Source organism: Rattus norvegicus, chromosome 1 (genome assembly GCF_021556685.1).
Source record: "Rattus norvegicus strain SHRSP/BbbUtx chromosome 1, alternate assembly SHRSP_T2T, whole genome shotgun sequence".
Lineage (NCBI taxonomy): Eukaryota > Metazoa > Chordata > Mammalia > Rodentia > Muridae > Rattus > Rattus norvegicus.
In genome coordinates, this window is record NC_141534.1 from 181,451,135 (window position 1) to 181,467,147 (window position 16,013).

The 16,013-nt window shown below is 41.5% G+C and overlaps 1 long non-coding RNA gene across 1 annotated transcript in view; it reads left to right on the plus strand.

Annotated features, from left to right (window-relative positions):
- LOC147996939 (uncharacterized) overlaps positions 1–16,013 on the plus strand; it is a 72,314-nt gene that overhangs the window by 29,560 nt on the left and 26,741 nt on the right. Inside the window, exon 2 of the long non-coding RNA XR_015652373.1 lies at positions 2,253–2,344. This is a non-coding gene — a long non-coding RNA (uncharacterized LOC147996939). The remainder of the gene's footprint in view (positions 1–2,252; positions 2,345–16,013) is intronic.

Sequence of the window (16,013 nt, forward strand, 5' to 3'; positions counted from 1 at the left end):
ATGGACAGGTTTAATTTTTGGCTTCTGGGACCAATGATCCCTCTAAGTTTGTTGGGCGTACCAGTGCCAAGTAAAACATGGCCTTCCATGTCAGAGGGTGCAACTGTCTTTCCTTTTTGCCTCTTCTTCCCTTCCCCCTGTTACTGACTATCCTATCCTGCACCTCCTCACTCCTGCCTATATATCTAAGCACCATAGAGCAAGCTCCCAAGTGGAATGACCTTGAGGTTCCTGGCCTCACAGTCTCTTCCTGTCTCAGATCTCCCTTTCTCCTGTACTGGTCTTCTGCATACTATACTTCCTGCAGTTAACTGGGCAGTTTCCTTTCGGATCTCACCATGATACAGCTCTTCTGTGACTGGCCTTTGGTCCTTTTCCTCTTCACATTTGGGTACAGTTTCACCTCCAGTTGTCAATTGTATTGAGCTAAGCTGGGGTCTCATGACAAGGGAGCAATTGCTGGTATATCTGGCTCCTTTCAGAAGCCTCTAGGGTAAGAATACAGATGGAATAGGGGAGGGTTTATAGAAGGTAACAGTAGGGGAGTCAGTTCTTAGGAGCATCAGTTATACCTTTTAAATGATTAACTGAATTACAATTGCATTTCTGGAACTGTCAAGTTTTCAAACCCCTCAGCTCAGCTGATTGACCTCTGCCCACTTCTCTCCAGGCTTTCCTTTCTGTTGTTCCCTCTCTGTTGATCCATAAACTGAAGGCTCCTGAGGTTAGAAAACATTGTTTCAATAAGTTATAATCTCTTTTCCTCCGAAAAAGATGGTACAGCAATAGCAAAACATAAATGCGTTGGTGTACATGTTAAAAGTGCACCTTAACACTTCTCAAGACTTAAAGGAATGAATGGTGAAAATATTCTGAACACATGGATGTTCTTGTTTCAAACTATACGAAGCATGTCAAAGGATGAGCCATTCTAATGAAAAGCTTAAATTAACTATCAACATTTTTTCTGTATGTTAAATCCTTTAGAAACCTCTGATCCATCCCATATTCGCAGTGACTCACCAAGCTGCTCTTCTCATTCCTCTAGAGCCCAGATTAACAAGGAAAACACAGGGGTTGGGGATTTGGCTCAGTGGTAGAGCACTTGCCTAGGAGGCGCAACATCCTGGGTTCGGTCCCCAGCCCCGGGGGGGGGGGGGGGAAACAAGGACAACACAGCCCCGTAGCCCTATCTCTGATATGGATGTAGAAATCTGTCCCCTCTGCCACCCCTTCTATTTACTTTATGTCCTGTTTTGCCTTACCTTGGCTCTACAGACTTAATGGGTTCTCCTCCCCACCCCCTGAGTGCGCATGTGTGTGTGTGTGTGTGTGTGTGTGTGTGTGTGTGTGTGTGTGCACACGTTGTGGGCATGTGCATGTTTTATAGAGGCCAGAGGTCTCTATTGAATGCTTTCCTCTGCTGCTCTTCCCTTATACTGTGAGAGACAGTCTCTCACAGAACCTTAAGCTAGACGGGCTGGCTTGTCTCCATCTCCCTAGCCACCAGGATTACAGGCGCACCCTGCAAGTGGCTTTCAGATGGGTACTGGGGTTTGAAATCATGCTTACATGCTAAGCACTATATTGACTAAGCAGTTCCCCCAGGACTGTGCAGTAAGCTCTCATCCCTGGATGCTTAATGGAACCCATCCAGAAAACTTCAACTCCAACCAACCAACCAACCAACCAACCCTGACATTCAAAAGTGGGTGTGGTGGTGCATAGCTGTGATCTCAGTACTTGGCAGCTTATGGCAGCAGATTGCAAGTTTGAGGACAGCTTTGAGAACTTGCCTTTGGGGTGGAGTGGGGGATGGGAAAAATCTGATGTCTAGATACAAATAGAACTAATTGCATCAGAGTCCCTGAGTCTAAGCACAAAATCTGCTCCCCAACATTTTATTAAGAAAAAAAATTTAGAGTAGGAAGTTGAAAATTTTACTTGTATATAATCACTGCCATTTAGCACATGGTTACATATCAATGTCTACTTAGTAATATACATTTTTCTTTCTCTCTCAGTCTCTAAATCAATCATTCCTCTAGACACTAATCCATCTTCTTTTCATGTAATAAAATAATTATGGGTGTTGATGAAGGAAATGGTGAACTTCCATTTACTTGACACTTCCTGTTTGCAGGGGAATGAAGAAAGTTTAGATCTGTGATTGTAATTGTACAGTACTATGAATATAATATCATACATTAAATTGTTAGAAAGGCAATTCTTCCATTTTTTTCTTTCTTTAGATGGAGTCATACTCTATGGCCTAGGCTGGATTTGAACTCTCATTTCCCTCCACCTTAGCCACTCAAATGATTCATCATGTGTGAAGGCTAAGGTATGTTTTAAGTTTAAAATACTGTACTGAAAAGATTGATTAAAAAATGCCGGGGCTGGGGATTTAGCTCAGTGGTAGAGCGCTTACCTAGGAAGCGCAAGGCCCTGGGTTCAAAAAAAAGAACCAAAAAAAAAAAAAAATGCCTCCAACCTGTAAGCCCCACTCGTCCAAGGACAGGTAATTTTTTGGAATGCTGGGGGCTGTTCATGTAAGATAACAAGTTAGGTGTTTTTACTTCTGTAAACAAGCTTGGTTGCCCCAGCTATACACGATGTGCTTGATCACATATAGATGGGAAATACAATGACAGGAAGTATGTCAGGATGTATGCTTGCCTCTGATTGGACAAAGGTGGGAAGTACATATAACCTTGTGGGTTTTGCCTTTATAAGTCTCTGACTAATGTTCTTTGTGGCCATACTCTGAATCCTAGGTATGGACCTGGTCAGTATTTAATAAAACTTGCTTCAAAATTGGCTCAAAAATTGTAGGGGTTGGGGATTTAGCTCAGTGGTAGAGCACTTGCCTAGGAAGCGCAAGGCCCTGGGTTCTATCCCCAGCTCCGAAAATAAAGAACCAAAAAAAAAAAAATTGTGATGGTGGTTTTATTCTTTTTTTTTTCTTTTCTATTTTTCGGAGCTGGGGACCGAACCCAGGGCCTTGCGCTTGCTAGGCAAGCGCTCTACCACTGAGCTAAATCCCCAACCCCTGAGCTAAATCCCCAACGCCGGTTTTATTCTTGAATGGTGGGATTAATGTTTTTCTGGAGGCCCCAGTGAGATCAGAGCACCCACCCAGATGTAAAGCCAGACTTCACTCTGGGACTCTGGGGCTGAAGGGCGGCCTCAGTAGGTGCCCAGTTTGAGATGGTCCAAGGCTCTACTGCCCAGGCACGCTTTTGGTTTTATGGACTGTCAGAGTGAATTTCCCTGCTGAGAAAGGCTGCAAGCTTCTACAAAGGCCTCCCTTGGTAAGTCGTTGTAGTTTTCTGTGCCTTTTAGTCTGTTGAGACTCGTCTGGGATGTGGATAGGTTTGATGGGACCCAAATGGTATTCTGCACAGAGCAAAAATTGAGATGTTGCCTGCCCACCTGGTTCTGGTTGTTTAGACAGTTTTGTCTGTCTATTTTGTGTGGGTGGATGGATCCATGCTTTCTGGTGTGATCTTAAGTTTTGTTGCAAACATGGGAGCTGAGACAGAAATGTGTCAGGCTCAGTTGAATGTATGAATGACGGTGGCCACCGCATGTTTTGTTTCTGACTGGTCTGCTTTGAGTGTGTGAGCCTTTTGTGTTCTGTGTTTCTTGGTTTTGTTTTTGCTTTCTCTGCACTGCCAGCTGCCAGCCACCACTGCTAATGCTGCTTTGCCATAGCTGCTTTGGTGGCCAAGGTTGAGAATTTATCTTTGAGCTTTCTGGCCACTGGATTTAGTTTAGCATGGATTCAAATGTCTTTTGGGTATGATTTTAATACTATTTTATTTTACTGAAAAGTTGGCTCTGGAGTTGGTTATGGGCTCTCCCTTCTCTGGACACCTATGTCAGGTGAACCTCCTAACTCTGTGACAGGGAAAAGAGAAAAACAAAACAGCTGAAAAAAATTAGAAAAAAATTAGACTATTGACTTCATTTAACTGCTTAAAACTTTTGCTAAGATATGTGAAACCCTGTCTCACACTATTATGTAAACTTTCTGTAGCTCAGGATTTGTAAGTATGTTGGGTATGGTTAAAAATTTTTAAGCTCTATGACAAATGGTAATTAAAACTTATAGCACAAGAGGGTTGATAGTTAAAAATCTATACACAGGTAATCTTTTTTAAAAATTGGATATTTTATTTATTTACATTTCAAATGTTATCCCCTTTCCTGGTTTCCCCTCTGGAAAACCCCTATACCATCCCCCTTCCCCTACTACTATGAGGGGGCTCCTCACCCACCCACTCCTGCCTCTCAGCCCTAGCATTCCACTATATTGGTGCATCAATCCTCCACGGGACCAAGGGCCTCTCCTCTCATTGATGCCAGACAATGCCATCCTCTGCTACATATGCAGCTGGAGCTATGGGTCCCTCCATGTGTTCTCTTTGGTTGGTGGTTTAGTCCCTGGGAGGTCTGCGGGGGTCTGACTGTTTGATCATAATGTTCTTCTTATGGGGTTGCAAACCTCTTCAGCTCCTACAGTCCATTCTCTAACTCCTCCATTGGGGTCCCCATGCTCAGTTCAATGGTTGGCTGTGAGCATCCACCTCTGTATGTCAGGCTCTGGCAGAGCCTCGCAGGAGACATCCATATAAGGCTCCTGTCAGCAAGTACTTCTTGGCATCCACAATAGTGTCTGGGTTTGGTGTCTGTAATATGGGCTGGATCCTCAGGTGGGGCAGTCTCCAGAAGGACTTTCCTTTAGTCTCTGCTCCAAAATTTGCCTCCTTATTTCTTTAGACAGGAACAATTCTGAGTTAAAAACTTGGAGATGCGGGGGCTGGTGAGATGGCTCAGTGGTTAAGAGCACTGACTGCTCTTCCAGAGGTCCTGAGTTCAATTCCCAGCAACCACATGGTGGCTCACAACCATCTGTAATGGGATCTGATGCCCTCTTCTGGTGTGTCTGAAGACAGCTACAGTGTACTCATACAGAAAATATTGTTTCTTTAAAACAAAACAAAAAACTTGGAGATGAGTGGGCGGCCCCCATCCCCCAACCAGGAGCCTTGCCTAACCTCTGGATATGGTCTCTATAGGTTCTCCCTCCCCTTTGTTGGGCATTTCAGCTAATCTCAATTGGGTACTTGAGTCTGCTTTCCTGGCATCTGGGACTTGCTGGATGCTCCCACCAATTCCATAACCCGCAGTGCTACACAACTGTTCAAGTTTCTGACCTTCTGTATATCATCCCTGTCTCCTCTCATACCTAATCCTGCCCCCTTCCCTCTCCCCCTCCTCGCTTCCTCCCAAGTCCCTCTTACTCTCTACCTCTTGGGAGTATTTTGTTCCCCTTCTAAGAAGAACTGAAGCATCCACACTTTGGCTTTCCTTCTTCTGGAGCTTTATATGGTCTGTGACTTGTATCTTGGGAATTCTGAACTTTTGGGCTAATATGTACTTATCAGTGAGTGCATACCATGTGTGTTCTTTTTTTTAAAAAATTGTATTTTTTTAATATATTACTTGGACATGTTCCAACTAATATTTTTATTGGATATTTTAAATTTACATTTCAAATGTTATCCTCTTTTCCAGTTTCCTGTTCATAAACCCCCTACCCCATTCCCTATCCCATCCCCCTATCCCATCACCCCTCTCCCTTCTATGAGTGTGTTCCCCCTCCCAACCACCCACCCTTTCCTGCCTCCCCGCTCTGACATTCCCCTACACTGGGTGGGGTCCAGCCTTGACAGGACCAAGGGTTTCTCCTCCCATTGGTGCCCAACAAGGCCATCCTCTGTTACATATGCAGCTGAAGCTATAGTTCTTTCTGTCCATGTGTACTTGCTGGATGGTGATTTAGTCCCTGGGAGCTCTGGTTGGTTGGTACTGCTGTTCTTATGGGGTTGCAAACCCCTTCAGCTCCTTCAATCCTTTCTCTAACTCCTCCAATGGGGACCCTGTTCTCAGCTCAATAGTTGGCTGCTAGCATTTGCCTCTGTATTTGGCATGCTCTGGCAAAGCCTCTCAGGAGACAGCTGTATCAGGCTCCTGTCAGCATGCACTTTTTGGCTTCGTCAATATTGTCTAGTTTTGGTGTTTGTATGTATATGGGCTGGATCCCCAGGTTGGGCAGGCTCTGAATGGCCATTCCTTCAGTCTCTGCTCCAACCTTTGTCTCCATATCTCCTCCTATGAATATTTTTGTTCCCCCTTTTAAGAAGGACTGAAGCATCAGCACTTTGGTCGTCCTTCTTCTTGAGTTTCATGTGGTCTGTGGATTGTATATTGGGTAATTCGAGCTTTTGGGCTAATATTTGCTCATCAGTGAGTAATATCACTGGAACTATGTGCTGTGATGCCATCTTTGGATATAAGCAACATGTGGTTGCTGTCTGCTATTGGGATGGATGTAGTCATATGGCTTGAGGGGTTGCTAGATTTAGAGAGGGTGGATGCCATGTGACTTCATTACCATCTTGATTAAAGGTGACAACATGGTATGGACCAACGAAGGGGGCAACAACAAGCCTTTCTGGACTAGGATAAATTTTTATATGATAATTCTTATCCTGGAAACAAAGTCATAAAAACACAGTTTATGAAAGATAGGATTTTAAAACAATGCTTGCTTAATGAGGATTAAAGCTGTACCTCCATGCTTTTATATATAATGTACCTTGTGCTGGCAGCCAAACTATGTAATGTAATTGCTACCCAGGTGGTGTAGGGTTTAAAGGCATGAAGGAGTGATGGAGTAGCTGAGGCTCAGTACTAGAGAGGGACCATATCAGTTTAGAGGTGACAGTACCATGTGATGGCCACCAACAATAGCAGCCACAATGAAATGGAGCCAGCTGGAGCCTAGAAGACTGACTGTGTGTGCTGCAGAGGTAACCCAAGCACCTTGGGGGAGCCTAGAGGATTGTGTTAGAATCCCAGATATTGAGAGCATTGAATTGCTTTCCCTGTTGGGAGTTTGGTTTTGCCTTGCCCAGATTATGGTTGTGCCCTAATCATCCCCCTTGAAATAAAAGGGGGTAGTTATTTTTTGATAATATAGGAGCCCACAGTTGAGGGATTTTAAACTTTTTTAAAAAATTTTTTTGGAGTTTTACAGGAAGTTTAAATTAAAAAAAAACTGGACCTTTTTAAAAAGGACATCTTTTAAAATATTTAAATTTGTAAGGCTATGGGACATTTTAAGTTTATAATTTATGATTTCTTTATTAATATGTGTTCTAAAAATATAAGTAAAAGGCTAGAATTAGGGCCACATCTACACTACACTACACTAAAGATAAGAAACTGGGATGTTCTTCTGTTGTGCTGCAGGAAGACAGTGAACTAAACAGACGGGTAAAGAGCCCGTGGAGTGGCTCTCCCCGCCACACGTCTATTCAGGTTAGCACACACTGACTTAAGAATGTATGTCCAGCCTCCTTGCATTTGCTAACTTTCTTAAGCTTTATCTATTTTGATAAACTGAGTCATATTAGAAATTGTGATATACTGTAACAATGCACTATGAGAGGACCAAGAAAATATAATGTTGCCATTCTCCCTATGGGCTGTATTAATGAATTAAAGTTTTATTTTGATACTAAAAGAGCTTTAATGGAAAAATTGTTAATTTTTAAGGCTAAACACAACAAGGATCAAAATGTAAATCCTAATCTTATAAAAGCTACTGACGTGTTATGAATTGTTAAATATGATTAAGACATGAAAGTTAATAGTCATTTCATAAATGATCAAATTATTTAATGTATTGAGAACTATACTTATAATCATACTAAATTCTAATGTGATTATAGGAATAAGCTTTATTTAGCTCCCTGCATATATTTTTATAGTTAAGCCCAAAGTAACTAACTAAAAACAAGGACAGTTTGTTTAAAATCAGGTATACTTAATAAATTATAGTCCTTGTGCTGGCTAGTTTTGTGTGTCCACTTGACACAAGCTGGAGTTATCACAGAGCCTCAGTTGAAAAAATGAGATCCAGCTGTAAGGCATTTCCTCAACTAGTGGTCAAGGTGGGAGGACCCAGGCCATTGTGGGTGGTGCCATCCCTGGGCTGGTGTCTTGGGTTCTATAAGAGAGCAAGCTGAAAACAAAGAATTCACAGCTGAGGAATGCCGAATGGCTGAGAAACACCTAAAGAAATGTTCAACATCTTTAGTCATAAGGGAAATGCAAATCAAAACAACCCTGAGATTTCACCTCACACCCCTTCCCATCCTCCCCCCATTGCCGCCCTCCCCCCAACAATCACGTTCACTGGGGGTTCAGTCTTAGCAGGACCAAGGGCTTCCCCTTCCACTGGTGATCTTACTAGGCTATTCATTGCTACCTATGAGGTCAGAGTCCAGGGTCAGTCCATGTTTAGTCTTTGGGTAGTGGCTTAGTCCCTGGAAGCTCTGGTTGCTTGGCATTGTTGTTCATAAGGGGTCTCGAGCCCCTTCAAGCTCTTCCAGTTCTTTCTCTGATTCCTTCAACGGGGGTCCTATTCTCAGTTCAGTGGTTTGCTGCTGGCATTCGCCTATGTATTTGCTGTATTCTGGCTGTGTCTCTCAGGAGAGATCTACATCCGGTTCCTGTTGGCCTGCACTTCTTTGCTTCATTCATCTTGTCTAATTGGGTGGCTGTATATGTATGGGCCACATGTGGGGCAGGCTCTGAATGGGTGTTCCTTCTGTCTCTGTTTTAATCTTTGCCTCTCTATTCCCTGCCAAGGGTATTCTTGTTCCCTTTTTAAAGAAGGAGTGAAGCATTCACAATCAGTCTTGAGTTTCATGTGTTCTGTGCATCTAGGGTAATTCAAGCATTTGGGCTAATAGCCACTTATCAATGAATGCATACCATGTGTGTTTTTCTGTGATTGGGTTACCTCACTCAGGATGATATTTTCCAGTTCCAACCATTTGTCTATGAATTCCATAAAGGCATTGTTTTTGATAGCTGAGTAATATTCCATTGTGTAGATGTACCACATTTTCTGTATCCATTCCTCTGTTGAAGGGCATCTGGGTTCTTTCCAGCTTCTGGCTATTATAAATAAGGCTGCTATGAACATAGTGGAGCACGTGTCTTTTTTATATGTTGGGGCATCTTTTGGGTATATGCCCAAAAGAGGTATAGCTGGATCCTCAGGCAGTTCAATGTCCAATTTTCTGAGGAACCTCCAGACTGATTTCCAGAATGGTTGTATCAGTCTGCAATCCCACCAACAATGGAGGAGTGTTCCACTTTCTCCACATCCTCGCCAGCATTTGTTGTCACCTGAGTTTTTGATCTTAGCCATTCTCACTGGTGTGAGGTGAAATCTCAGGGTTGTTTTGATTTACATTTCCCTTATGACTAAAGATGTTGAACATTTCTTTAGGTGTTTCTCAGCCATTCGGCATTCCTCAGCTGTGAATTCTTTGTTTAGCTCTGAACCCCATTTTTTAATAGGGTTATTTGTCTCCCTGCAGTCTAACTTCTTGAGTTCTTTGTATATTTTGGATATAAACCCTCTGTCTGTTGTAGGATTGGTAAAGATCTTTTCCCAATCTGTTGGTTGCCGTTTTGTCCTAACCACAGTGTCCTTTGCCTTACAGAAGCTTTGCAGTTTTATGAGATTCCATTTGTCGATTCTTGATCTTAGAGCATAAGCCATTGGTGTTTTGTTCAGGAAATTTTTTCCAGTGCCCATGTGTTCGAGATGCTGCCCTAGTTTTTCTTCTATTAGTTTGAGTGTATCTGGTTTGATGTAGAGGTCCTTGATCCACTTGGACTTACGCTTTGTACAGGGTGATAAGCATGGATCGATCTGCATTCTTCTACATGCTGACCTCCAGTTGAACCAGCACCATTTGCTGAAAATGCTATCTTTTTTCTATTTGATGGTTTTGGCTCCTTTGTCAAAAATCAAGTGCCCATAGGTGTGTGGGTTCATTTCTGGGTCTTCAATTCTGTTCCATTGGTCTATCTGTCTGTCTCTGTACCAATACCATGCAGTTTTTATCATTATTGCTCTGTAATACTGCTTGAGTTGATAGTGATTCCCCCTGAAGTCCTTTTACTGTTGAGGATAGTTTTAGCTATCCTGGGTTTTTTGTTATTCCAGATGAATTTGCAAATTGTTCTGTCTAACTCTTTGAAGAAATGGATTGGTATTTTGATGGGGATTGCATTGAATCTGTAGATCGCTTTTGGTAAAATGGCCATTTTTACTATATTAATCCTGCCAATCCATGAGCATGGGAGATCTTTCCATCTTCTGAGGTCTTCTTCAATTTCTTTCTTCAGAGTCTTGAAGTTCTTATTGTACAGATCTTTTTACTTGCTTGGTTAAAGTCACACTGAGGTACTTTACATTATTTGGGTCTATTATGAAGGGTGTCATTTCCCTAATTTCTTTCTCGGCTTGTTTCTCTTTTGTAGAGGAAGGCTACTGATTTATTTGAGTTAATTTTATACCCAGCCACTTTGCTGAAGTTGTTTATCAGCTTTAGTAGTTCTCTGGTGGAACTTTTGGGATCACTTAAATATACTATCATATCATCTGCAAATAGTGATATTTTGACTTCTTCTTTTCCAATCTGTATCCCCTTGACCTCCTTTTGTTGTCTGATTGCTCTGGCTAGAACTTCAAGAACTATATTGAATAAGTAGGGAGAGAGTGGGCAGCTTTGTCTAGTTCCTGATTTTAGTGGGATTGCTTCAAGTTTCTCTCCATTTAGTTTAATGTTAGCAACTGGTTTCCTGTGTATGGCTTTTAGTATGTTTAGGTATGGGCCTTGAATTCCTATTCTTTCCAGGACTTTTATCATGAAGGGGTGTTGAATTTTGTCAAATGCTTTCTCAGCATCTAATGAAATGATCATGTGGTTTTGTTCTTTCAGTTTGTTTATATAATGGATCACATTGATGGTTTTCCATATATTAAACCATCCCTGCATGCCTGGGATGAAGCCTACTTGATCATGGTGGATGATTGTTTTGAAATGCTCTTGGATTCGGTTTGCCAGAATTTTATTGAGTATTTTTGTGTCGATATTCATAAGGGAAATTGGTCTGAAGTTCTCTTTCTTTGTTGGGTCTTTGTTTGGTTTAGGTATAAGAGTAATTGTGGCTTCATAGAAGGAATTCGGTAGGGCTCCATCTGTTTCAATTTTGTGGAATAGTTTGGATAGTATTGGTACGAGGTCTTCTATGAAGGTCTGATAGAATTCTGCACTAAACCCGTCTGGACCTGGGCTCTTTTTGGTTGGGAGACCTTTAATGACTGCTTCTATTTCCTTAGGAGTTATGGGGTTGTTTAAATGATTTATCTGTTTCTGATTTAACTTCGGTACCTGGTATCTGTCTAGGAAATTGTCCATTTCCTGAAGATTTTCAAGTTTTGTTGAATATAGGCTTTCATAGTAAGATCTGATGATTTTTTGAATTTCCTCTGAATCTGTAGTTATGTCTCCCTTTTCATTTCTGATTTTGTTAATTTGGACACACTCTCTGTGTTCTCTCATTATTCTGGCTAAGGGTTTATCTATCTTGTTGATTTTCTCAAAGAACCAACTTTTGGTTCTGTTGATTCTTTCTATGGTCCTTTTTGTTTCTACTTGGTTGATTTCAGCTCTGAGTTTGATTATTTCCTGCCTTCTACTCCTCCTGGGTGTATTTGCTTCTTTTTGTTCTAGAGCTTTTAGGTGTGCTGTCAGGCTGCTGACATATGCTCTTTCCTGTTTCTTTCTGCAGGCACTCAGCGCTATGAGTTTTCCTCTTAGCACAGCTTTCATTGTGTCCCATAAGTTTGGGTATGTTGTACCTTCATTTTCATTAAATTCTAAGAAGTCTTTAATTTCTTTCTTTATTTCTTCCTTGCCCAGGTTATCATTGAGTAGAGCATTGTTCAACTTCCACGTATATGTGGGCGTTCTTCCCTTATTGTTATTGAAGACCAGCTTTAGGCCCTGGTGGTTTGATAGCACGCATCGATTATTTCTATCTTTCTATACCTGTTGAGGCCCGTTTTTTGACCAAGTATATGGTCAATTTTGGAGAAAGTACCATGAGGAGCTGAGAAGAATGTATATCCTTTTGCTTTAGGATAGAATGTTCTATAAATATCTGTTAAGTCCATTTGGTTCATGACTTCTCTTAGTTTGTCTAAGTCTCTGTTTAATTTCTGTTTCCATGATCTGTCCATTGATGAGAGTGGGGTGTTGAAATCTCCTACTATTATTGTGTGAGGTTCAATGTGTGTTTTGAGCTTTAGTAAGGTTTCTTTTATGTATGTAGGTGCCCTTGTATTTGGAGCATAGATATTTAGGATTGAGAGTTCATCTTGGTGGATTTTTCCTTTGATGAATATGAAGTGTCCTTCCTTATCTTTTTTGATGACTTTTAGTTGAAAATTGATTTTATTTGATATTAGAATGGCTACTCCAGCTTGCTTCTTCCAACCATTTGCTTGGAAAGTTGTTTTCCAGCCTTTCACTCTGAAGTAGTGTCTGTCTTTGTCTCTGAGGTGTGTTTCCTGTAGGCAGCAGAATGCAGGGTCCTCGTTGCGTATCCAGTTTGTTAATCTCTGTCTTTTTATTGGGGAGTTGAGGCCATTGATGTTGAGAGATATTAAGGAATAGTGATTATTGCTTCCTGTTATATTCATACTTGGATGTGAGGTTATGTTTGTGTGCTTTTCTTCTCTTTGTTTTGTTGCCAACACGATTAGTTTCTTGCTTTTTCTAGAGTGTAGCTTGCCTCCTTATGTTGGGCTTTACCTTTTATTATCCTTTGTAGTGCTGGATTTGTAGAAAGATATTGTGTGAATTTGGTTTTGTCATGGAGTATCTTGGTTTCTCCATCTATGTTAATTGAGAGTTTTGCAGGATACAGTAACCTGGGCTGGCATTTGTGTTCTCTTAGGGTCTGTATGACATCTGTCCAGGATCTTCTGGCTTTCATAGTCTCTGGCGAAAATCTGGTGTGATTCTGATAGGTCTGCCTTTATATGTTACTTGACCTTTTTCCCTTACTGCTTTTAATATTCTTTTTTTTTTTATTAACTTGAGTATTTCTTATATACATTTCGAGTGTTATTCCCTTTCCTGGTTTCTGGGCAAACATCCCCTTCCCCCCTCCCCTTCTTTATGGGCGTTCCCCTCCCTATCCTCCCCCCCCTTGCCGCCCTCCCCCCAACAATCTAGTTCTCTGGGAGTTCAGTCTTAGCAGGACCTAGGGCTTCCCCTTCCACTGGTGCTCTTACTAGGATATTTATTGCTACCTATGAGGTCAGAGTCCAGGGTCAGTCCATGTTTAGTCTTTAGGTAGTGGCTTAGTCCCTGGAAGCTCTGGTTGCTTGGCATTGTTGTACCTATGGGGTCTTGAGCCCCTTCAAGCTCTTCCAGTTCTTTCTCTGATTCCTTCAATGGGGGTCCTATTCTCAATTCAGTGGTTTGCTGCTGGCATACGCCTCTGTGTTTGCTGTATTCTGGCTGTGTCTCTCGGGAGAGATCTACATCCGGCTCCTGTCGGCCTGCACTTCTTTGCTTCATCCATCTTGTCTAATTGGATGACTGTATATGCATGGGCCACATGTGGGGCAGGCTCTGAATGGGTGTTCCTTTATGTGTCTGTTTTAATCTTTGCCTCTCTATTCCCTGCCAAGGGTATTCTTGTTCCCCTTTTAAAGAGGGAGTGAAGCATTCACATTTTGATAATTTGTCTTGAGTTTCATTTGTTCTAGGCATCTAGGGTAATTCAAGCATTTGGGCTAATATTCACTTATCAATGAGTGCATACCATGTGTGTTTTTCTGTGATTGGGTTACCTCACTCAGGATGCTATTTTCCAGTTCCAACCATTTGCCTACGAATTTCATAAAGTCATTGTTTTTGATAGCTGAGTAATATTCCATTGTGTAGATGTACTACATTTTCTGTATCCATTCCTCTGTTGAAGGGCATCTGGGTTCTTTCCAGCTTCTGGCTATTATAAATAAGGCTTCGATGAATATAGTGGAGCACGTGTCTTTTTTATATGTTGGGGCATCTTTTGGGTATATGCCCAAGAGAGGTATAGCTGGATCCTCAGGCAGTTCAATGTCCAATTTTCTGAGGAACCTCCAGACTGATTTCCAGAATGGTTGTACCAGTCTGCAATCCCACCAACAATGGAGGAGTGTTCCTCTTTCTCCACATCCTCGCCAGCATCTCCTGTCACCTGAGTTTTTGATCTTAGCCATTCTTGCTTTTAATATTCTTTCTTTATTTTGTGCATTTGGTGTTTTGACTATTATGTGTCGGGAGGTGTTTCTTTTCTGGTCCAATCTATTTGGAGTTCTGTAGGCTTCTTTTATGCCTATGGGTATCTCTTTTTTTAGGTTAGGGAAGTTTTCTTCTATGATTTTGTTGAAGATATTTACTGGTCCTTTGAGCTGGGAGTCTTCACTCTCTTCTATACCTATTATCCTTAGGTTTGCTCTAAGTAGATATTCTTATATGTCATTCCCATTTCTGTATATATTCATTCTCCACCCTTCTGAATAGAGGACATAATATTCATGTTTCTTTACTCAAAGCCGCAGCTTTTGCTATGACTCAAAGGCGTGAATCCACTTCAGCTGTTTTACTGACCCAATAGCTGCGTTTTCTACAATATGGATTTCACTATAGATTACGAACAGTGATAATGCTAATATATCTAAAATATTTATGTATTTGTAAACCAAAAAAACCATGTAAGCCTTAGGGAGTTGAGGGAGTCTTAAGACTTGAATCCACCTGCCAAAGGCCAGATGGACTCTAAGTATTCCTGTCATGTCAATCAACAAACAGCCTAAGCTTCTTGGCCTATTGCCTATTCCTCAAGGGAAGCTCTGAATGTAAGATTTTCCATTAAGTTCCTAAACTTTAACTTCTACCCCTAGTATATATTTGTGCCAGCAGTTTTCCATATGGCTGACAGACCACATGAAGAAATTGCTTTGAACTACAGACTGCTCTAAAGGGCAGTGAGTCCCGGACTTGTTGATAGCTGATGTGAACCAGTCTAGCCTGTGTGATTGTTCTCTTTCTCTTCAGCTGAGTCAGCTAACCAGATGCTTCTGATGAATGTCCCATTGCCTGAATCCCTTTCCAGCCTTTGACTAGCATTCCAACCTTCGTGGGCCCTGACAATGACATCCTAATTTTAGCAGAAAGTATTAACAGAAGAGAGAACATCATTCCTTATCCTCAATGGCTAGTTTAGGCTTTGATTTTTTTTAAAACATACCCTACAACCTCCCTTCTAGGTAACCAACCAAATGTAGGGGAGGAAGATGGCCAGTTGGACAATGTGAACCTATTTGGTAGTAGTTCCCTGGGGTGACACCCATCTTCATTAGCATGCTATCAGCAGTACAGTACAAAACATGAATCAGTAGTGGTAGTCCAGTCCAATCAGCAAACACCACACACGAATCCACAGCATGGATCTTCTTGATCCAGAAGAAACTGAGAGGCTTTGCCAAATCAGCATGAGTCCTCAGAAGTGGCAAGAAGCAGCCAGATACCATAAGAAGTCCTTTGGCCTGCCTCTCTCGATGATGTTACCATAAGCAAAGATAGATGAAGACCAGCAATACACAGCAAGGTGAACCAGTGCAAGACTGTCCTCTGTCTTTGGGGTTATATTTATATCCTTTATAAATATCACACACCCTCTCAAGAATCCACTCCAGCAAAACATCATATGCCGTCTCACAAGACAGCTTTCAGAGAAACACCATATGTTTGTTTTTCAGCAAAACATCCTTTCAAAGGTAGTTTCCAGAAAATTATCACATGACACAATTGAGTTGTTAGAGAAACCAGAAATTTCCACTTTACTTTCTTTGGAAGCAAATTCTGATTAAACAACTATTAAGGAAGACTGAGGTAGGATCAGACAGGATGCTGGAAGAATATGTTTCAGTGTCTCAGCATCCCCATGGGTGATTCTTGTCAGGGTTCTCGTCTAGTTTTTTTTTTCTGTGAACATATAAGCTTTCAGAG